Raw genomic sequence first — 25,348 nt, 5'->3', positions numbered from 1 at the left:
GACAGTTCAGAGAAAGGAGATGACAGAGATGCAGATAGAGCCTGGTTTTTAGAGTTTGTTTCAAAACTCAGCATTCTGATTTACTTTTCATACCACTTATCTTTCCATTTTGCATTGACTCTGAAATCAAGTGAATTATGATGAAACTATTTTGCATGTCTTCTTTTTTCTGCCCCCTCTCTTTCCTTCTCTATACATATTTAAAAACAATAATCAACACCATTATAAAAAGCTGAAAGAATAGCAGTTGAAGAGAGAAGGCAGGGATGTGAAGGTTTTAATGTCTTACTTTGCATACTTCTTTTTAGTTTTAATAAAAGACTTATTTTAAAGATTTATTTACTTATTTTATTTCTCTCCCCTCACCACCCCACCCCAGTTGTCTATTCTCTGTGTCTATTTGCTGCGTCTTCTTTGTCTGCTTCTGTTGTTGTCAGCAGCACGGGAATCTGTGTTTCTTTTTGTTGCGTCATCTTGCTGTGTCAGCTCTCCCTGTGTGCAGTACCATTCCTGGGCAGGCTGCACTTTCTTTCCCGCTAGGCGGCTCTCCTTACGGGGCGCACTCCTTGTGTGTGGGGCTCCCCTATGCGAGGAACACCCTGCGTGGCACAGCACTCCTTGAGCGAATCAGTGCTGCGTGTGGGCTAGCTCCACACGGGTCAAGGAGGCCCTGGGTTTGAACCGTGGACCTCCCATGTGGTAGACGCACGCCCTAACCACTGGGCCAAGTCTGCTGCCTTAATAAAAGATTTAAAATTATATTAACCAGGAAAAAGAATCATGATACTGCTACAACTACACTGTTGGTCATCAGGAATATCATTTTAATTTCTATAATACTCAATTTATACAACTGCCAAATGGGACTAATAATTACATGTCTGGCATGCAGTAAGTGCTCATTACACATTCACTGAGATGAGTTTCACATGGAGAGAACAAGTAATGGATGATGGCCGTTTGCTGCCTGGGAATGCACCAAAATGTGATTTCAGTGATGTGGAAATATACCTCAAACCCCAAATATTAAAGTTCTAGGTCATTTATAATGTCTAAAATGTAAATAATAATTTATGACTTTTAATATAAGATCATAAGAGGTACTATGTATGCACAAATAGGGTTTTTATTTGGGGAACATTTTGATGTCTTATATCAATTAGAGCAAGAAAATAAACCTTTATTTATACTAAGATCTACCTATTAAAAAATAAAATACACTCAGAGCTATCTACTAACTTGTTCAGTATCAAAAATTTATTCAGTGGCAAAACTAAAACAGATTAGAAAGCATGCTGCCATGACTTCATGAAGCAGAACTGGAATATTATTATAATAATAATAGCTAATATTTACTGAACATTAACAATAGTCCAAACACTGTCTTAGGCAATGTTTGTGTAGAAAACTCATTTACTAGTTATAAAACTCTACAAAACACATTCTTTTTTACCTGTATTATTGAACACCCAATAATTTAGATATTCCTCTTCACTGGACTTTTCTAATTGCTTCCAGGTTTTAAATTGAATATATGATGATTTTTTTAGTTAGGACAATATAAAAATTAGTAATTATGCTTTTAACACCAAAAAAAAAGTCTGATTGTTTTTGTAATTAACTATTATAAATATATCTTCCATTAGTACAATTTATTTCTAATTACATAATGATATGCAACATTAGGTGCAAGCTCTGTAGGTATGGGATAAATGGATTTTCTTAAGTATAGACAGACAAAAGAGAGGAGTTGGAACACTTGCCATTTTTATTATTGAGCTCTAAAAACAATTTTAGCATGCTGAACAGAGTTTCTTTGGAAAATTAATTTTGAATGGGAAAGGCATTTTGCCTTTGGTTACATGGCTGGTTATTTTTAAATGTATATGGGATTGCTGCCATTCACAATAATTACCTGTCAAAGGTTTCTGCCTTACTCTGTATTCCATTTTTGTCATCGAGATATGCCTATTATTATTTTTAACATAATATTCCTGTCTGTATATATGTATACGAGACATGCAATCAGGAAATATTGTGTTAACTAAAGTGCTCTCTAAATGGACAAATTTATCTGTGTTAATATCAAATCAAGTCACATTTTATTTACAGGGATAATAGGACATGGATGGATGCCTGTTTTAGAAAAAGTACATTATATTTCAATATGATTATTGGTGGTGAAGATGTTAATGGGTAGCGTAACAAAGGAAATTTTACATGATTTGGGAAATCTATGTGACATGACAAACAGTTAATTTCAGCCCTGCCTCATTAATCAGATCTGCTGCCAGCTAAAAATTGTCACCTAAGTATGTTGTTCTTTCTGCTGTGCAGTACTGACGAAGATCCTGACATACAAAACAGAAATAATTGAGCTTGGTGCTAAGAGGAGGGGCAAATAGAAAGTACAGGAATGGATGTGTTTATATCTGACCTTTTTGGAAGATTTGCCCAAGGCACTTTGCAGTGGTACCTGTCATAATTAATTGTGACTCTGGATTCGAGACTGTTTAAATAGTCTTGCCTATGAACTGTGGGGGATTGAAATTATCTACACTAGTTTGTACCTGGAGGCCTTCGCATTAAAGTCTGACAAACATGAGGAATGCCACTCAACACCCGGGGTCTGTGGACAGCAAACACTGGATGTGTAAATGGAATATGGGATGCATAACTTGTATCATCACCTCAAAGCCTTTGTAGGAACAAATGTTGTTAAAGGACTTAAGAGGGAAAAAGGTGCTGTGGTTATATTGATGGAGTAGTTTACACAGAGCACTTCCCTATGCATTATTTCTCCTGACGCTACCTCAAAATGGAGAAGCCAAAATTATTACCTGCATTTTATAAATGGGTTACAACTTGCAGAGAGTTAAGTTGCACTTCTTACATTGCATAACTGGTATGTGAAGACATATGAATTCAAGTCTTTGGACTCCAAAATCCCTACTGTTTCTGATGGAAAGTTTTAAAATAACTTTATTGAGGTATAATTTTCATTTAATAAAATTCTCACATTGCAAGTGTACTGTTCAATGAGTTTTGGCAAATATATGTACGATATAAACATCACCACAAACTTTAAAATATTTCCATCAACTCAAAAAGTTCTTCATGTCTCTTTGCAGGTGGGCTCTATAAAACCCTAGGCCTCAAACAATGATCTGAATTCTGTTGCTAGGCGTGTGCCTGTCTTATGAATGGAATCATAGAATGTAGTCTTTTGAACCTTCTTTTATTGGCTACAATGTTTATGGATATTCACCCACATTGTTGCATGTATCAGTGTTTTATTCCTTTTTTTTTTTTTTTTTTTTTTTGCTGATAATTCATTGTATGGATCCGTCAAAACTTACTTGCCCATGAATCAGCTGATAGGTATTAGGGTTGTTTCCAGTTTTTGGTTATTATGAATAATGCTTTTAGGAATATTCCTATGTGTGTGTTTGTGTGGAGATATGTTTTCATTTCTCTTGGGGAAATACTGAGTAAAACAGGGTCATATGGTAGGTGTAAGAAGTTATGTCATTAATATTTTCTCTTTCTTGTTGTCTAATATAAGCTTTAAAAGATACAAATTTCCTCTAAACACTGTGTTAGCTGCATACATTGCATTTTGATAATGTGTATATTTATTCTCAGTTGATTTGAATTATTTTCTAATTTCTAAGGTGATTTCTTTATTTGTGCTTTTATTTTCCAAATATTTTGGAATTCTTCAGACGTCACTTTTTTATTGATTTCCAATTTATCTATTTTTTTTTTTTTTGGTCAGAAAACATATTCTGTGTTATTTAAATCAATTTATATTTAATGAGATCCAACATATGATCTATAATGAATTAGTATCCAGATGTACTTGTATGTATTCTGCTGGTTGGGTAGAGCCTCAACGCCATTTCCAGCAGTGTGGTTGAATGTATTGCCCAAGTCTTCTATGTCCTTCATGATTTCTCCTCTACTTGATCTATCAATTATTGAGAGAGGAATGTTGAAATCTCAAACTGTAATTACATGTTTTGCTCTTTCTTCTTTCGGTTCTGTTATTTGCTCTGTGTGTTTTGAAGCTGTCAGGATGTGCACATGCTTTTAGGGCTATTATGATTTCTTCTTGAATTGATCTTTTATTTATGAATTGTTCCTCTTTACATATTTATTTATTTATTTATTTTTTAAGCTCCCCTCCCCCCCGCCACTCCCCCGTTGTCTGTCTTCTGTGTCCATTTGCTGTGTGTTCTTCTGTGTCCACTTGGATTCTTGTCAGTGGCCCCAGGAATCTGTCTCTTTTTTGTGTGTCATCTTGCTGCATCAGCTCTCCATGTATGCAACGCCTCTCCTGGACAGGCTGCACTTTTTTTGCAGGGGGCAGCTCTCCTTACAGGGCGCATTCCTTTAGCATGGGGCTCCCCTATGCGGGGGAAACCCCTGAGTGGCATGGCACTCCTTGTGGATCAGTACTGCGTGTGGGCCAGCTTCACCACATGGGTCAGGAGGCCCTGGGTTTGAAACTTCGACCTTCCATGTGGTAGGCAGATGCTCTATTCATTGAGCCAAATCTACTTCCCGTTCCTCTTTATACTTGATACCTAGTATCTTATACCTTAAATCTAAGTTATTGTTCTGAAATCTACTTTTACTGGCAACCACCTGAGCTTTCTTATGATTAGTGTTCTCACACTTTATCTCCTTCCTAAGTTTCACGTTGCTTAACTGCTTTTAATTTAGCTGTGTCTTCATATTCCATTCATTTCTTATAGAAGCATATACTTAGATTAAGAGTGTCATTCAGTATGGTAGCCACTAGCAATTTAAATTTAAATGAACTGAAATTACATAAAATTAAAAATTAATTTCTTCTTTCACACTAACCACATTTTAAGTGCTCATTAGCCACAGGTGGCTGGTTGATACTGTAACAGAAAGATATAGAATAGTCTCATCATCACAAAAAGTTCTTTTAGATGACACTTTAGACAATTTGCATTAAATGAATTTATAAATACTGTTAGTTTCAATCTTCCACTTTCTTGTTTCTATTTCCGCATCTGTTTTTTGTTCCCCTTTCTCTTTTCTTTTCTTTTTAATTAACCATATTTATATTTAATTTTATTACCATTATTAACCTATTATATTTTTCTTATTTTAATGACTTCTTTATATTTTACAATATATATTTTGATAAATGCAATAAAAATAGCTCCTGAGTTCCTCAGAACTAACAGAAATGTTAAATTGAACTAGCAAAAACTTAAGTGAAAAATAGCCTCTTTAGAAAATCCCTACAAAGACGCTAGTCCCTGAAAACCCAGTTAAACCTCAAGTTAAGTATATTTGACCCAATTAGAAATAAAGCCCCTGTAAGACTAACATGCCCCTGCTCCAGTCAACAAAACCCAAGTGAAATTCATTCATTCTGTTTATAAAACTACCTGCAAACTCCACAGCTTCAAAACTGCTTTCACTTTTGTAAGCGCTTAGTTTCCTTGCTGCAGCAATCTTGATGTCCTGAATAAAATGCTGTAAAATGCAACTTGATTCTGATTTGTCTTACAACATTTTAACTTATTACAGTCTACCTTCAGATAATAGCATACAATTTAATATATATGGTATAGATTTTTCTTTAAGCAGAATGTTAGTTTTGTTCCCATGATGTGAACTTACTGCTTAATTACACTTTTAGGAAGGAACACAGCACACTATTATGAAGTGGGTAAAGATCCAAGAGTACTAGAGCTGTAGAGTGAGTTGCTATATGCTATGTTGTGGGAGCAAAGGCTCAGGCACAACAGAAACTTTCAGCAAATGATTGCTTTATTACTTATGCAGAACAAAGTGTCCAATAGAGGGAGGAAGAGATGCCCTCATGGCCAGTGTCCCGGGAAAACAACTGTCCAGGTCTGCATCAGTGGATAGCAGCTCCACATGCTCCACATCATGTTGGACAGGAGAGACAAATCTGTGCTGCCTGAGGGTGGGGTATTAATACAACCCAATAGGAAGAGGCCCTGACACTGAGAGTCCCTGCCTTGATAAGCAGCTGGGGCTGCTTGTTCTGTTTTGGGGTTTAAGGTATGGTCAGTCTGTTCAATTAGACCTAACAACTCCTCTGGGGAAGTGGAATGGAAACATATTGAAACATCTACACATAATAACAGAAAACGGGTTGGAGGGTAGGCAAGGGCTAGAAGATGGCTGCTACGAATGTCTGGGACTTCACCAGAAGAGCTAACTCCCTGGAGACAGAAGGTATCCCAAGGACCTCTGGGCCTCAGAGGCTCCTAGTAATGCTTGAGGGTGAAATTTTATGAGATAATGGCCTAGCCTAGCCTGTGGGCTGGTTAGCTTTGAAATGTTGGTCAAATGGTGGCTCATCTTGATGAATTGTAACCTCTTATCTAGGAAATGGCTCTCCAGGAAGTCACAGGGATGAGGTTCCATGTTGGTAGAACCTAGGGCGTACAGAACCAGAAGGGCCTGGTCCAGGTTCTGAGAAGATGGTTCCAGAGGTTGTAATTGATGAAGAAGTTGGAGTGTGGTCTTAGGCTGAAGGGGGAAAGCAGATAATCCCCACACCTATTCTGTCCAAACAATCAAGAAACAGACCTGGGGACAGCTGAACATGCTGTACCATTTTGTTTTATTGCAAGTATCTTGGTACCAAATACTCTCACCTTTATTTGTCTGAATTTTGGTTGTTGTTGTTGTTGCTTAATAAAAAATATAATTCTAGATTCACTTTTATTTTCTCTCAGCATTTTAAATATGTTCTTCCATTGTCCATTGACATGCATTGTTTCTGAGAAATCTGTAGTTTTTCTTTTTTGCTCTTTACAATATATTTTATTTTTCTCTGAACGCTTATGTGATTTTGTCTTAATCTTAATCAGAAATTTAATTATTATGTATCATGTATCTTCCTGTGATCTTTTTTTATATCTTGCTTGTGTTTTCTTGAGCTTTTAGATTTGTGTTATATTAGATTTAAATCCAGTCAGAAGATTTTTGACTATAGTTATTTAAATATTTCTTGTTTCCTCTTCTTTCCAGTACCCTGATCATACGTATATTAGACCACCTCATAGTGCCCCACTGGACATTGATGTTTTGTTGTTTCTTTAAGGTTTTACTCCTTACCTCAGTTTAATATTGCTTCTTTTGATATTTTTTCTTATTCATTGATATTTTATTTACAATGTCTAATCTGTTATTAAACCTCTTTAATGGATGTTTCATCTCTGATATTATATTTTTCATTTCTAGAAGTTCTAGTTTGCTCTGTATCTTCAATCCTTCCCTTTTCATGTTTGTTTTCCTTTTCAATTACTGATTATATTAGCAAAAATACATTTTTCTTTAAAGGCACTGGGCCCAGGGAATGAACCTGGGACCTCATATGTGGGAAGCCAGCCAGCACTAAACCACTGAGCTACATCAGCTTCCCTGAGATTTTTTTTTTAAATTTGTTTGCTTGTTGTTTTTGTTTTTAGAAGGCACTGGTAACTGAAACTGGAACTTCCCTTGTGGGAAGCAGGCACTTGCCAGCTTAAGCCATATACACTCCCAAGCAGTAACTCTTTTAAAATACTTTTACTTCTATTTTTTTCTTTTTATTTATTTATTTTATCAATAGACTTCATCTTTTAGAATAGTTTTCATTTGTTCCAAAAAATTGAAAAAGTGAAGAAATGGTTCCCATGTTGACTCCCTACAAGCACATATACAATTCTCTCTATTATTTTTTAAAATTTATTTTAAGCTTTTTATTCTGAAATGCTTCCAAACTTATATGACAGTTACAAAAATAATGCATACAGAGAACTCCAACATACCCCTATCCTACAAGATAACCAAATCCATCAATTTTAATATTTTACCACATTTGCCCTATCATTTTATCACTCTATCCATCAATCTATCAATCCATCTATCTATTCATCTATCTATCTATTTAACAAGTCATTTTCTGAACACGTGAGAGTAGGTTGTATACATCATGCTTTTTGAACACATTACTGCCATGCACATTACCTAAGAAAAGGGTCATTCACTTATGTAATTACCTTAAATGCAGTTAGCAAGCTCAAGAATTTTAACACTGAGATAAAACATACATATATATTCCCATTGTCTCAACAATGTCCCTTTGAGCTTTTCTCTTTCCCCACCGGATCTTGTCTAGGACCATATATTGCATTTAATTGTCATTGTTTCTTTATTTTCTCATTCTTTTTTAAAATTTTGGTAATTATATAACTTAAACTCTCTTCTCAACTACTTCCAAGCATACCAGTCAGTGGGATTTCTCCCATTTACAATGCTGCATTACCCTCTCTGCCTTTCATACTAAAATTTTCCCATTTGCCCAAACAAAAAGCCTATACCTATTATGCATTAAATTCCCATTTCCCCTGTCCCCCACCCCTGGGAAACTCTACTCTAATTTCTGCCTTTATGAGCCATATATTCTCTGATTATTTTTTGTAGTTACCAGGGATTTTAAATTTAATATCATAAATCTGTAAGACTTTTATTTGCTTAGATCTTAGCAAACTTAACTCAATGGTATGCAAACACTGTGCTTGCATAGCCCTGCATGATCCCATCTTTATGCAGCTCTTGTCACAAATTGCATATTTACACTGAATCCCAAACCACTGATTTAACATTACACTTTATGCATTTGCCTTTTGAATCCTGCAGGAACAAAAATGTAAAGTAGCAAATGAAAAAGATACATAAAATACTGGCATTTATATTTATTCATGTCATTTCCCTAACTAGAGATCCTTTATTTGATCTATTATCTAGTGTACTTTCCTTTCAACCTGCAGAATTATCTTTAGCATCTTCTGTACAGCTGGTCTACTGGTAATGAACTCTGTCAACTATTACTTATCTAGGAATGTCTTAACTCCTCCCTTATTTTTGAAATACAATACAATTTTGCCAATATAAAATCTTCAGTTGGCAATTTGTTGCCTCCACAGTTTCTGATGAGAAATATCATGTAAATCTTATTGAGGGTCCCTTGCACATGACATTTTGCTTCTCTTATGTGGTTTCAGCAATCTCCCTTTATATTTGCCATTTTCCAGTTTAATTATAATATGTTGTGGTGAGGGTATATTGGGTTTATCCTGTTTGTAACCACTGTCTTCTTGCCTCCATGGTTTCTAATGTGAAATTGGCAGTTAATTGTATTGGGTATTCCTTGTATGTGATGAATCACTTTTCTCTTGCTGTTCTCAGAATTCTCTCTTTGTCTTTGGCATTTGACATTCTGATTACTCTGTCTCCGAGTAAGTCTATTTCGATTTTTAAAGATAGGTATACCTTGTGCTTTTTGGCTGTGTGTTTACCTATGGCCTTCAATAAGGTTGGGAAATTTTCTGTCATTATTTCTTCAAATATATCTTCTCCCCTTTTTCCTTTCTATTCTCCTTCTAGGACAGCCATGACACACATGTTAGCATATCCCTTGTTGGCATTTTGTTCAATTTTTAGCCATTCTTTTCTTCGTCTGTCCTTTTGTATGTTCACTTTCAGAGAACATGTCTTCAAGCTCACCAATCCTTTCTTCTGCCTCCTTAAATCTGCTGTTATATGCCTCCAGTGTATTTTTTATTTCATTTTTTGTGCCTTTCATTACCATAAGTATGCTTTCAAATTTATCTTTGTGCTCACCCAGTGCCTTCTTAATATCCTTTATTTCTTTAGCCATTTCATTGAATTTATTAAGTAGATTTGTTTGAACATATATGTTTAGTTGCCTCAACTCATTTAAGTCATCTGGAGCTGTATCTTTTTCCTTTGTCTTGGCCATATCTTCCTGTTCCCTGGTATGGATTGTAATTTTTGTTTATTGTCTTGGTATCTGGGTTACTAAAGTATTTATTCAGGGCACAGTTTCTCTCTTTAATTTAGAGCTTCCTTGCCTTTTCTTGCTGCCTGATTGTGTAGAGGAGCCAAGGATGTAGTTGGTGCTGTAAGCTGTGGAGGCTGAAGCTACCTGCTTTTCCCATGGAATTGATGAAGCTTCTCCCACGTTTCTCCTTTGGCAGGGGTAGGGACAGAGCTGCATTGGTGTGTAATAATCCATGTTGTGCAGGACAAGACTCTGTAGTTGCCTGGAGAGACTGATGAAGCTTCACATGCCTTCCTCCCCTATCTGGGGCAAGGATGGAGCTGCAGGTGTGGGCTGGAATCTATGCCATGTAGGTCCAAAATGAGCACAATTGTCCAAGTACATTGATGTAGCACCATCCCCCTACTCCCTGCCCAGGGTTGGGATGGACCCTCTGGTGTGCCCAACAATTTAATCCATGTGGGCCAAATACACATGGATTTGTATTGTGTATTTGCCTGCAGTTGCCCTGAGAGGCTGAGGGAGTACTGTCCCTTCTGTCCTTTAGGAAGTGTGAAAAGAACCACGAATGCCCACACTTCAGTCCGTGTAGGCCTAAATTGCCTGCTGTTGCCTGGAAAGCCTGAGGAAACCCAGGTCCCCTTATCCTACTTGGAGTGGGGATGAAGCTACGGGTGTCTGACTCTTCAGTCTGTGTGGACCAACAGCACATGCAGTTACTTAGAGAGGCTGGGGACACACAGTTCCTCTTTTGTCTTATTGGGGGTGGGGTTGGAGCCACAGGTGTCCAACAGTCAGTTTGTGCAGGCCAAAAGTGTCTGCAGTTACCCTGAGAGGCTTAGGGAGCACCATCCCCTTCTTATTCCATGGGAGGTGTGCAGGGGTGGAGATGGAATAGAAGATGTTCAACAAACCAATTCATGTGTGCTGAAAATGTCTGCAGTTACCCCGAGAAGTCAAGAAAGCACAGCTCTTCTCATATCTTATTGGAAAGCAGGAATGGAACCCCAGTTGTCTGAGTATTCAGTCTGTGCTGGCTAATAGCTCCTGCAGTTACCTGGAGAGGCTAGTGCAGGTTCCCCCAGCTTCTTCCCTGCCAGAGGTAGTAATGGAAACTAGACTAGGGCTCCAATTCAATCTGGGTAGAAAGAAACCAGTCCCTAACTTAAGTGTGATTTTCAATCAACCCCACTTTCCCTCATGCTGGGGGTAGAGTTAAAATGATGGCTACCAACCTCTTTCTGACTTGGACAGGTTCAAACTTCAGCTGTTCTTAGATTATACTTTATCCAGCCGATTTACTAATCAGTAGCTGAAGTTAGTGGCCAACCCTCTCTTTCTCCCCAGTTTTTGGGAAATGGAGCTTCCATATCCAGCCACAGAATAGCTCCCGAGGCAGCTTGCTCTGCCAGTGGAACTGGCCTCCACAGCATGGCATGCTCTACTAACAAATCTTCTCTGCAGATGGTCAGTCTCCTCCTTCCATATTTTCAAGACTGTTGCAGGATGATCTTCTGCTCTCCTGAGCTCCCCAAACAGGTGCGTTAGGTAGCTCTGGATGATTAGTAAATGCCCTGCAGGAGGAGCTGACTCTTGAAGCCCCTTGCTCTGCTGCCAACTTGCCCCTCCTAACCTGTTGAGCATCTTTTAATATGCTTATTCACCAATTGTATTTATTCTTTGATAAATATCTATCAAGATAACAAGAAATTTTTACTGTTCAATTATAAAGAAATAATAGATCATCAGCTCTCTCCTCTATCATGTTGCTCTTTTTAAAAATTATTATTGATATCTGTGATATATAAAACATTAAACATCAAACCCAATCCTTTTCAGTACGTAATACTGCTACAGGTTGGTACTTGACAAATTTAGGAACTTTAATAAATTATATTCTATGTCATTTATATCAAACACCTATCTACCTTCTATTTATTATTCTATATATTTATTTTATATGCTGAATAACTCAGTATATTCCTGACAGTGGATAATTTCTATTTAACCAGACTTTGATGAGAACTGCATTTTTCATTTACAATTTTGCAGTATGAGGTTTTGGATAATATTATAGCCCATGTATAGTAGTTTATGGTTCCACATATTTTAAATGTCTTTCTCCCCCAATGCCTATAAATTTTGAGTGCTGGTAGGTATAATATACAGTGATATTATGACACCTGTTCTTGAAATGGTATGCTGTGATTTCAAGCATGTCAGCAAAGTTTGTGTTAGGAATATTCCTAGAAGCTCTTTCTATACTGTAAGACCAAAATTAAGTTAATCATATACAGACGTAGCTGTAAATAACGTAACTATATTCTATCAAAATATAAGCTAAATATATTCTCAACTCAATAGCCCCTTATTGGATGATAACAGTGCCCACAGCCACTCAAATGCTGCCTGACATGAGATCAAAGTTAATACAGGGCAAGCTAGAATCAATTAATCAATTGTGGGTAAAATACTTTAATTTTGAAAATTTTGCAAAACTATATAAATGTGACCATATTGTTGGGGTCTTTTGGGTGCCTTATTATAGACTCATGGATGTGAAGGACTCTGGAGTTTATAATTCATTAGCTTCTTGGTACATTTGCCCCTCCTTCACAGATACTCTTTTGTGATCGTCTTTTGTACCTTTTCTACATATAAATTCCTTCATTTAACCATGTATGTTATAGAAGCTCTTTTTTATTCCTTTCTTGAGGAAAGAAAGTCACCTAATTTTGCAAAAAGGTATAGGCACAGATGTCATAGAACAATATTAACATATTCTGTGTTCACTAGTACTGATAGTATGTGTGAGCAGTGGGAGAGAGATCCCATCTACACTGAAAATTATTAAAGACTAAGATTTTTATGGTTTATTTTTATTTTTTCCCAACCAATGAACATAGTTCCTCAAATATTCAGTTTGATTTTATTTTTTAATTAAAGAAACTCTAAGATAAGGACCTAGTGTTGGCAGTAGGCAGGAGAGAAGCTATATACATCTTATTTATACTTTTGTCTTTTATAATATCAGACAAATCATAAAACATTTATATTATATTGAACATTTACTAACTACCACACAAATAACTGAGTGTTTTTACATGTAACATGATATTTGATCACACAAAACTTTGCAAGTGTTTTTTTATTATTGTTTCCATCATTGTTACTTTGATACGTCATATATGTGATGAGAAAAATGATATATAAAGAAGTGAAACAATCCCCAATATCACTTCATAGTGCTATGTGGAGCAAGAATAGTGGCTATTTCTCATTCAAAAGCCAATACTCAAAGTAGGAGAAAGTGAGGACTAGTTTTTTCTCCTTCTTTAATAGGAAAATATGAGGTATACCAAAAAAGTGAATAAATATATTTACAATTTAACAAATAATCATAATAAAAAATTCTGTGTAACTACCATTCAAGTTAAAGTATTGATTATTGCCACCATCTCAGTAGCCCCCATATAATCTTACCTGATAGCAACATCATTGTTTTCCTACAAAAATAAACCCTATCATAATTATTATGACAAAAATTTCTTTATTATTTTCTTTATAGTTTTACCACCAATATATGTTTCTGAGCAATATGGTGTAGTTTTTACTATTTTGAATTTGTATAATTAGAACATTATTGCATTTATTCTCCATGCCTGCCTTCTTTTGCTTAATCTAATGCCTACAGAATTTCTCTTTAGTTATAGGTAACTAGGTCTATTAATTTTCATTGGTATATGATTACACCAAAATAAATAAAAACTAATCCATCTATGCTCCTACTGATAGACCATTTTGTGCTGGATTTTGGTAATTCCAGAAAATGTTGTTATGAATATTCATGTACTTGTATCCCATTATACATGTGCACAAGTTTCTCTGAGGAACATTTTTAGGAATGGTGGGTTGTATATTGTGCATTTTCAATATTACTGCCTTATGCAAAACTATTTATCAAAATGATTGTGTGTGATAGTCATGGTTTTGCTTCCCTACTCCCTCTCTTCCTCTTTCACTTCCTTCTTCCTTCCTTTTTTCTGTCTCTACAGGAAGCATTTTCCAATTATCATTTTTTAGATGATATCACCAATTATTTGATGAACTATTTTCTTCCTTTGTGTCCTCCTTGTCAATGTGCCCCCTTCCAAAACAATGAGGGGCTTACAGAACCCAACATTGATCAATTAGATACTTTTCCTGCTTTTCCTTTTCAAATTGGAAGTGAAAAGGAACCATTTCCTTTTTTATTGCAAGCTAGAAGAATATAGACATACATCTCTTGGCAGACCCCCTTTCCACTACATGGAGGGATATTTTCTCTGTTAGGAGAATATGAGCCCAAAAGAAGCATGAACAAGGAGACACAAGAGATGGTTGGAGACAGACCTGAGTCCTCAGTTCTAGTCCTTGACATGCTGTATGTTCAATTTTTGCTTCAAAATGAGTTCTTCTAGGTTCCAATAGCTATGTTCAATTTTTACTTCAAAATGAGCTCTTCTAGGGAAACGGACTTTGGCCCAGTGGTTAGGGCGTCCGTCTAACACATGGGAGGTCCGCGGTTCAAGCCCTGGGCCTCCTTGACCCGTGTGGAGCTGGCCCGTGCGCAGTGCTGATGCGCGCAAGGAGTGCCGTGCTACACAGGGGTGTCCCCCGCGTAGGGGAGCCCCACGCGCAAGGAGTGCACCCATAAGGAGAGCCGCCCAGCGCGAAGGAGGAAGCAGCCTGCCGAGGAATGGCGCCGCCCATACTTCCCGTGCCGCTGACGACAACAGAAGCGGATAAAGAAACAGACAAAGAAACAAGACGCAGCAAAAAGACACAGAAAACAGACAACCGAGGGAGGGGAGGGGAATTAAATAAATAAAAAATATAAATCTTAAAAAAAAAAAAATGAGCTCTTCTAGGTTCCAATAGTCATTCTTTAGCTAATAAAGGCTCATTTCTGACACTTGAAATGGGCAATAAAAAAATCCTGACTACTACACAGCGTCAAATATATTGTACACCTGCAATCAGATCAATGTACTGTGTTTTTGCTGAATATCTTCTAGATGCTTCCATGAGACTGAACGCATTTTCTCTGAAATTAAAACTGTGCAGATTGATCAGAATCTCTTAAGAGCATTGTCTCTCTTTTAGAAGCCCCTTAAGTGATATTCAAGAGACACTTACTGTCCATTTCACATTTACTCATACTTCAAAAATTACATAAGGAAGCCTGCATGGACAGCCCATACTCTATATTCTAGGTAGGACTGGTTGACATTATACATGGAAGCAGCATAATTTACTACACTGAGGACCATTTTGGGCATCAAATAAAGGGTGGGGGTGAGTATTTAGTATCTAGACCATTTCTTGACCAACATGGCCAGGACAGTGAGCATGTACACACATACAGACAACATGTGAGAAACAGTTGGTGGAATTCAAGATGGGTGTCCTAGAGAAGATCGAGAAAGGGGGTGTTTGCTAATATCTGAAGGCTGCAGAAGGGATAATGTAAAATTTAACTGTGTAAGTTGGAGCTAATATATAGAAGAAATAAGAGGCAGATTCTAGATCCTTATTGCTTTTCCCAGGAGTCTTGGAAGTGCCCATGGCCCCATCCTTCACCTAATCTTTAAATTATTAACCATACAATGAACATGCATAGTTCTTAACATGATTCCTAAACATACAATGAACTGGACCATGACAGTATAGTGGCAGCCTCTTAAAAGACCCAACTCTGAAGTAGGACTACCTGATACCTTGTTTGACTGTTGTAGGTTGAATTATGTACCAAAACACTTAGTCGTAATCTTAACCTCCACCTCTGTAGGCCTTGTGAAGGTGTTAATTTTAGTTAAGTTTGGTGAACTGAACTATGGTGGACCTTAATCTGGATTATTGGGACTTTATAAAGAGAACTTGGCAGACACAGAAGTCAGAAAGGAGAAGACATCACTACTCGATGGCAGGCAGAAATACAGACCAATATAACCTCAAGAACTGCCAGCAGCCGGCATTGTAACACTACAGTCTTCCAGGGGAAAGCAAATATAATGGTCATTAAAAACTTCTGTAACTTCCACAACACTTCTGACACCAACTGCAAATATTACAATGCCTTAAATCAATTTAGTTCTGACTCTGACTATTTGAATTTAGGCCAGACTCCACAGGTTAAGGAAAATCGTCTACAAGATTCCCCTTCAGGCACCAGTTGCAAATTTGGCAGCCTAGGCTACCCATACTTCTAAACAACAGGCTACAAATTAGGGGGTCCCACAACCCTTTTAGATGTCATAATTTCCTGGAATGACTTACAAAACCCACTGAAAACACTGTACTTACAATTTTAGTTTTATTATATTTAAAGGACAGAAATAAAAAGTCAAAAGAAGAGATATAGAGGGTGCAGTCTGGAAGGGTCTCAAACATGAGCTTCAGTGTCCTCTCCATTTGGAGTCAGAATGCATCACCCTCCCAGCGGCATAGTGATGTTTATCAATCATGGACTTCTGGTGTTCTAGGTTTATATGAGGTCTCACTACCTAGGCATGAGTGATAGAATCAATGTCCACATAGCTGAACTCACTTTGCAGCTCTCGGAGGTCAGGAAGGTGGGCAGATATGTCAAGGCTCAACACCCCAAGCCTCTTATTGTCTGGTTGGTCTTTCTGCTTTGGCCAACCCTCACCATAAGACTGCAGGTGTTAGTGGCCTTTTAGCATATGAACTGTCATTTGAGGTCCGAAGTCCACCACGAACAAGAGACATTCCTGTCATGGGAAATTCTAAAGATTCAGAGGTTCCGTGCCCAGGAAGTGAGGATAAACATCAGCCAACTTTTTCATTACATAGCAAGCCCTGCTACTGTCTTGATTTTGAACTTTTAGCCTCAAAACCCTGAGCCAAGAGTCAAGAAATTCTGTTTTATTAAGCCTACCCTTGTACGTTATTTGTAATAGCAGCTCTGACAAGCTAAAATAGAGACAAAATCTTTTAACCTTCCTGTACCCTGTACCTCAGTTTCCTCAATTGTAGGGTTTCCTTTTTTTTTTTCTTTGCCAAAAATGAGTTAATGTAAGTGAAATTTCTTAGGAAAAAGCCTTATTGAATGCTCAGTAAGAATTTTTTCTTCTTCCTTCACCTTTTCTTACTCATCATCTTCTTCCTATTGTTATTCTTACTAACATTTCAATTATTTTACCTCTCTGTTTTAAATTTTTCAGAGTCCTCTCATCACCTGTAATGATTGATTCCAAAGTCTCTTATACGTTGTATAAATAACTTCTGATGCTTTCTCTCTAGCCAAATCCTTTTCTTCTCTACCTCCCTTCTTATACTTAATTGTGAAACACCACTTGCAGTTCCCCTGAAATCCTTTGATATTCCAAGTATGCATGTCTTTGCACATTCTGGATCACTTTCCTTATTATGGCTCTCAATTTGTAGCACACTGCCTGTAAGAAAAAAATTAATCCTACCATCTATGTGCTTAATCTGAATCTGATGTAAAATTCTAGTATTGTAGATATTACAGTATATGATTTGGAGGACGTTTCTTTCCAGCCATAGACCATAAGTTCACTAAAATCAGGATGATGTACCTCTTCACCTAGCACAGTGTCTGACCCAGTGGATGCACTCAATGAAATACCTATTGAACTAAACAAAAAAAACTTGAAAAGGAAAAAAAAGTCTAACAAATGGAAGTTTGCATCATTAGTATAGATCCCTCCCAAAGAGTCCCTAGTACTTCTTTGTTTCTGTCTGAAATCAAATGTCTCCTCCTCTGAGAGTCCATCCCTGACCATCCAATCCAAAGTAATTTATCCCATTATGTTATTCTGTTTCAGGCACAAACGTTGTTTCTTTCCCCAAACTTAAGTATCTTTGTATATATTATGGTAATTTGTTTATTTGGCTGAGGATTGACTATTTGTTTATTTTATTTTGTTTTGTTTTCTCTTTCTCTAGCACCATAAATTAAATAAGGCACAAGAAATGTTCTTAATTATATCATTTATCGCAGATCAAATCTGGCTCATGGTGTACATTCAATGAATATTTGTGAATTTTGAAATGAATATCAACCTACATAATTAAGCACAGACTGAACTACTTGCCAAGTATATCTTAGAATTCAGCAGTAGAACAGGAGATTGGGCTATATGCTTCCCAGCTCTAAAATTCTGTGTTATCCTAGAATCATCCTACCAAATCCTAGCACCACAGAGAGTGTAAGAAATATCACACTGAAATTTGTATTACCTCAACTCAGTCAGTCCCATTCTACCCCAAATACATTTCCCTTTTGCCAATTACAGAACTCATCTGTTCTCTTTGCCGTTTAGTTATTAAGCTTTCCTTGGCCAGGCAGGCCACCCTGCGCCAGCCCAGGCATTAAGCTGACTGGCCTTCATTAGCTGTGCCGAATTCATTCCCCCAAAACACCCCCTGGCCATAAAATGCATCTGTGTGTTGTTTTTATTAGGTCATCTGATTGAGTTGATGCTGATGGCTTTAGAAAAGGAGTGCTTCCCCTGCCAACCTTAATTTGTTCTGTTTAAGTTGCAGGCAGAGCCCATCAACAGTGCAATTTCAGTATTTTAATGTGCCATTTCAGACCACATATTTGTTTCTTTAAAAAGCAGGGCAATTTCTAAGAGTCACCTGATAACTCTTCCTTAACATGGTCTCAGTCTTCTGTCATTCTACCCTGCCCTCCCTAGAGTATTTTCAAATGGGGATGGCAACATACATGTTATCACCAATGGGTCTCCTTCTTCAAATGATTCCCCATTTTCTAAACATGTTGGCTCAGGGTTGCTGATAGCAAGAGTTTTCTCTAATCCTAGAATCATACATTTTCAAGGCTTAAAAAGGAATAAAGACATTTTTTCCTTGTGCCACCCTTGTAATGCTTATAATCTCCCTACTAGTTCACAAATTTGCATGTCCAATCTCTTCTTGAATGACTCCATGGTAGTCCTCTTAAAATTAAAAAAAAAAAAAAACTATATCTTTAGAGAAGTTTTAGATTTGCATTTACAGAAAAATTACACAGAAAGTATAGGGAATTCCCATATAATCCTTCCCCTGCATGCACACACAGTTACCCCTATCAGGGGCATCTTAGATTAGTGTGGTACTTTTGTTACAGTTGATGAACCGATATTGAAGCACTGCTACTAAATAAAGTCTACAGTTTACATTATGGTTTACAGTTTGTGCTGTGTACTTACTTAGGCCATGACAAATGCGTAATGTAATGTGTCCATCATTTAAGTATTTTACAGAAGAATCTCACCTTCCCAAATATGCCGTTCCACCCATTCATTCTCTCTCTTGAACCCCTTTATTTTAATGTTACAAATTCATCTGTCAACACAATATAATATTCATTATAACAACAAATTTACTTTGGTCCCCAGTCACATACCCCTCACAATTATTCATTCCCCAATCACGAGGGACCCCAGACTACTGTCCACTCTGACAGCAATAGGTTGAGAGGGGTCCCAGATACAACAGGGCAGATGGAAGGAATTATCCAGTCTGCAGCTGCAAACATTCCCTGTTTTGGGGGATGGGATCTGTCCATCTTCATCATTTTGTTGGTTGTCCAGACCAAGCCTGAAGAACTGGAGAGCAGGATTCACCACAGACTGCTGGGATTCAGGGCTCAACTGGCATTGGAATAGTCCAAAGATTTAAGTCTCTGGTAAATATACTTAACAGGTACATTGAAAATTATAGGTTCAAATAAAAGGAGTAGAAGAATCACAATTAGGGGAATTATAAATGAGTACAGCTATATGATATTGGGAAGATAGATTATCATATATTCCCTGATAGGGCCTGCCAAAGGGGTGATGATTTCATGATGCTGTTTATGTTACCTGAGAGATTATCCTCTTTTAATATCCTTTATTCTTTTTATTGCCGAAGGACAGGTGTGAAACAAAATCTGCCTCCCTTTAACTTCTACTTTAATCTTATTCCTGGCATCTAAGAATATCCACATAATTGACCTTCAAGTAATGATAAGCAGCTACCCTTTCCTGGTCTGCTACCCTGACTTCAAATCCTGTTCATCCTCTTCCCAGATTCTTTCTCTTCAGAGATGGTGATAATACTCTTCACAGCCCAAAACAGGCATGAAAAATTCTATTTAAGGGAGAATTCCTTTCAGTGTAGGTTAAGGTAATGATGACGAGACCCAAGGAGCTGTGGAATGCTTTCTTTTATTGACAGAGTATCAGAAGATGAGAATGCGTCTCTTTCCTTTTACTCACTATAGGAACCTCCTTCTCCAAAACCCAAACTCTAGTTACAAAGCTTTGGGCTTATTTTCACTCCATTTCCCTTTCCACACTTCACCAGGAATAGTCAGCAGTGATTGACATTCATAGGGATATGGAAGGAGCAACTCGGAGGCATGCAAAGGAGCCAACCAAAATGCACATCCTATTTCAGTTTCACAGAGTGGGTCCACAGCCCCGGATTCCCTAACCAGCAGGCTTTATCTAAAGGGCAAAATGGTCCTCAGGATTTAGGCCTTCACAGAGCTGCCTTAATTATTCCAGGCCACTTGGTCTTATACTGCATTGCTGCTTAGTTAATTAGTATCAGAATGGTTTGAAAAAGTCATATAAATCCAGTGAAATCCATGTGCAATCAGCTCACCTAGAAAAAAAATTTCAATGTGGTGTGGCTCAAAGCCCGGGAGAATCAATAGGAGTTATCTGGGCAGAGATTCCATTGTATTTATATTACACACCTTGCCTGTTCAAGCTGTTGCCTGGTTTTCTTGATCTGACATTTGGGACTGAGGACAAAGTCAAGGTCAAAAACTGAAAGGTAAGCTGAAGGCTGGAAGCATTTAGCATCCCTGTGACTAGCATGCCCAAACCTCAGGAAGAGTCTCAGTGGGTTCTGAGTCACCGACTCCATCCTCATTGTATTTAGCAAGAGAAATTGCTATTTCTATTAAGGTTGTACGGCAGCACATCTAACAAGAAACACACTTCATATGGCATGATGTTTATTTTATTATTCCAGATTGCAATGTCTTTCTATAATCAGTTCAGATCAATTCATATCGGTTCTCATTACTTGTAGGATAAATGATAGGTAATGACTGTGGAAAATAGAGAAATAAGAATGGGAAGACAGGCTCTTAATGTATTAAACCATAGACAAAAAAAAGGATAGTAATAAAATACAAGAGTCAAATGGGCACATATGAGGGCAAAGCACTAAATTGTGGTATTTCAGTTAATGATAGAAATCAGCCTCAAATTGGCAATGCCTGTAATGATATTTAAATTTCATGTCATCTAAAAATTACCACTTTCTTCTGCTGGAGCAGTGTTTTGGAAAATATTGATAAATATTTGTTTAAACAAACAGGGATGTTTAAAGGTAACAGTTAAGTAAGGATAGAATATGTTTTATCTTATTTCAAAAACCTCATTGTCTTGTGTGTGTTTCCTATTCTAGAGCTTACAGTGACTTCCATTTCTCTATTACTGTACCATCCAAAATAGTGTCCCTAGCCATGTGTCTACTGCTTGAAATGTAGTTAGTGTAACTGAGTAATTTAATTTAGCATCTGATTCCAGATAAGATGTAAATGTAAAATCCACACTGATTTTAAAAACCTAAAATGAAAAAAGAAAGTAAATGTCATATTAATAGTTTTTGTATAGATTATATGTTTAAATGATAATATTTTAGATATAATAAGCTAAAGAAAATATATTATTAAAATTAAATTTACCCACATCTTTTGCTTTTTAAATGTAGCTACAGGGATTTTTCAAATTACACAAGTATCTTGCATTATATTTTTACTGTATGGCACTGACTAAAGCATTCAATTTGAACTTTCATCTGACTATTTAAAGCCCTCTATGACTAGGAAGCCACTTAAGCTATCATTCATTCATTCATTTATTCTTTCATTCATAAAGCACTTAATTGAGTATCTCTACCATTCCATGTCCATGGGCTGGAGACATAGATTTTGAGTACAACTGAACATGTAATTAAAGTTGTGATAGTGAACCATAGCACACAGGGAAAGCACATAGCAGAAAAAAGGAAGAGAAATTCTAATTCAAAATTCTAGAAAATACTTGAAATAAATGAGGCCAAAAGAGTAAAAGGAGTCTCCCAAAGAAGCCAAGAAAGAGTAGTGAAATCTTTAGGAGAATAAGCAGGGGAGTTAAGGCAAATCTGAAGGCCAATGCCTTGACATAATTAGAGAGAATCCATATATTTACAGAGGGTGGAATGCTCTGTAGTCTCGACCAATATTTAGCTTGAGATTCAAGGTGATTACACCATTGAGGAAAGTTGGTATTATTGTAGAAATCCAATTCAGTAAGTTTTATTAAGTGTAGTCTTAGTTGTAACAAAGGCTGAGATATGGAGAGACTAACAGGCATTACCTCTTCCTACATTCTTTCAGTTGAGCCAGGAAAACAGATTGGTAGTGAAAGAATTATAGTTTGAGGGAGTATGGGATAGGCACTAGGATATCAGAGCTATCTAAAGAGGAAACACTTTCCACTGGAAACTCATAAGTGCTTGTGTATTCAAGTTGTATGGTTTTCACTAGGAAAATTTGGATATGAAACTCCTCATTTTGATGAAGACAAATTTACCAATCTTCACAGTATAACTTTATTATTACTATTATTATTTAAAGAAGCTTTAGATTACATAAATGTTTCATCAAAAATACAGGGGATTCCCATATATGTCACCCCTCCCCCTCCCCCACTTTTCTCCATTAATATCTTTCATTAGCATGGTACATTTGTTACTACTGATGAACACATATTGAAACATTGCTACTAACCATGGACTATAGTTTACATTATGATTTACACTTTGCACTGCACATTTTACAGGTTTTGACAAAATGATAATGGCCTATATCCAACAGTGTAATGTCATGCATAACAATTCCAAAGTCCCCAAAATGTCTCGTATTACCTATTCTTCCCTCTCCCTGCCCTCAGAACTTCTGGTGACCACTGTCTTTATATCAATTCTACAAGTTCTTCCATTATTATTACAATAATAAGCCTACTTTAGTCCATATTTGCATTCCCTCTTTATGTTTGATTTGGGGATATTGATGCCAACTCTGCTTCCAGTTGAGAGAGGATTTCAATCCCATTGAGCAGATGGCTAGAACTGTTTTGCTTGCAGTTGTAGATAGTCTCTATATTGGGGATGGGCATTGTTCATCAACACCCTCTTGTTAGTTGTTTTGGGTGAGTCCAATGAATTGGAGGGTAGGTATTGGCTGCAACTCTTCTGTGATTCAGGACTCTACCAGCATATGAATAGCCAGAAGACTTAAGTCTCTGGAACATATATTTAGTGGGTATAGTGCTAATGAAAGGGGCATAAGAACCAGGTGTAGGAAAATTATAAATAAGTCCAACTTTGATACATTGGGGGGATAAGTTATCATACATACCAAGGCAAGGCACACTGACAGGGTGCTGAATTCCTGGGGTTATCTGCCCTGTCTATAGTATCCAGATTTCCCAGAGCCCTCAAGATCCCCCCTGCTTAAGGTGCTGATTACTGTGGCAGTCAATGAGATGCTTCTAAGACGTGCATAAGCATTACCTCTGGAATGACCTCCCAAACCATTTTGAAATCTCTTAGCCATAAAAAACTCCTTTGCAATTAATATTTCCCCATTTTGGTTGAGGTCTTTTTCCAAATGCATCACTCACTAGTTGGTGCTTGGTAATAATCTCTCTTTGCCAGGGAGGCTCATCCCTGGGAGTCATGTCCCATGTCAGTGGGAGGGTAGTGAGATTATATTCTGAGTTTGGTTTACAGAGGCCACATTAGAGCAACAAGAAGGATTTGAGCAGGTAACTCTTAGGCAATATATAATACTAGGCTAAGTTTCAGCCTCACAAGAACAAGCTTCATAAGTAGAAGCATCAATATCAAGGGTCTGGTGTATTGGTCTGTCCTTTTTCACTAGTCACTGCCCATGTACTCTAGGGATTCTTGCCACTCTATTAGAGATTGCAGCATGACTGCCAGGATGGGAATTCAAAATTCTTTTGGTTAATTGTGAGTCTCCATCCATGGAAAAAATATCCCATGACCAACTGACCACATTCATATTCCATAAAGGCATACCCCAAAGTACACCTCCCCATGTAGATCCCAACACCCACACTCAACACTAGTGATCCTCCTTTGCCACAGTTGCATCTCTTCTGCAATCCCCATAAATAAAACCAACATGAAAAATAATAAAAATATAAAATTAAAAATTTAAAAATATATATGAAATAATTTTTTTTTGCATTGTGCCTTTTATTCCCATAAGATTTGTTATCTTTATGTACAGTGACAATTTCTTCTTGAGGAAAGAAGCAGTCATTTCAGAATCCTTAATGGGGAGTAAAGATTGTGATAATTAAGAAGTGTTAAAAGCAATAGCTAGCAGCTTAGATAAATAGGAATCAGAGCCATCACAAGTAACCAGGGGAAGAATTAACATTTGTTAGTTTTGGGGAAAATATTAGATCCATAGAAAATGGAAGTTTGACATTGGATTCTTTTAGACAGCTTACCAGTAACTCCAGTTCCTAAAAATGGGGCATGTTTCAAAGGATCAACAGTATTTCCTAAGTTCCAGTGTGCCCACATTTTCAAGTGGATTCATTTACTCCTATGAGGTAGATTTAATAAAGCATCCTGCAAATCAGAAAATGGAGTGTCAGGGTTGTAGAAATAGAAAAATTCTAACCCAGTCCTGAAATGCCTTCAAAGTCTTTGTGCCAGGAGTATGCTTATGCCAACTCATTTTATTACCTCCTTGCTTAAAAGAGCTAGAGAAAAATATGGAAAGTTAAATTTACAGTTAATTGAGAACAGATGATATGTCAGGTTTGGCTGCTTGAAGCTTTTGTAGACACCAGAAAATCATGTCCTTAAGGTTAATTCATTCCTGTACATATAAACCTTTTGTAGGTGGGAACTTCTGATTAAATTACCTTGATTAACTGCCTTTGATTAGATTCCTTGACACAGAGTGGGTCTTAATCCTCTTCCTGGGTCCTTTATAAACAGGAATAACAAACCACAGACACAGAAAAAAGCTGAATAATCAGGGAGAAACCCAGAAGCTGAGAGAGAAGTTCCCAGAAGCCAGAAGTTGAAAGCAAGGAGACCTGGAAGAGAAGGCAGAGAACAAGTTCAGCAGATGTCACCATTTGTCCTGCCATGTGAAAGGAATCCAGGACTACCAGCAGCCAGTTCTCAGGGAGAAAAGCATAGCCTGATGAAGCCATGATTTGGACATTTTCACAGCCTCAGAACTGTAAACTTTCAAGTCAATAAATCCCCTTTGTAAAAGCCAACCCATTTTTGTTATATTGCTTAAGCCCCAGTTCCCAGAGATTCTGATGTGATAGCTCTGGATTG

This window comes from Dasypus novemcinctus, chromosome 18 (assembly GCF_030445035.2).
Source record: "Dasypus novemcinctus isolate mDasNov1 chromosome 18, mDasNov1.1.hap2, whole genome shotgun sequence".
NCBI lineage: Eukaryota > Metazoa > Chordata > Mammalia > Cingulata > Dasypodidae > Dasypus > Dasypus novemcinctus.
The sequence above is the reverse complement of the archived record's forward strand: the minus strand, read 5'-3'. Positions refer to the sequence as shown.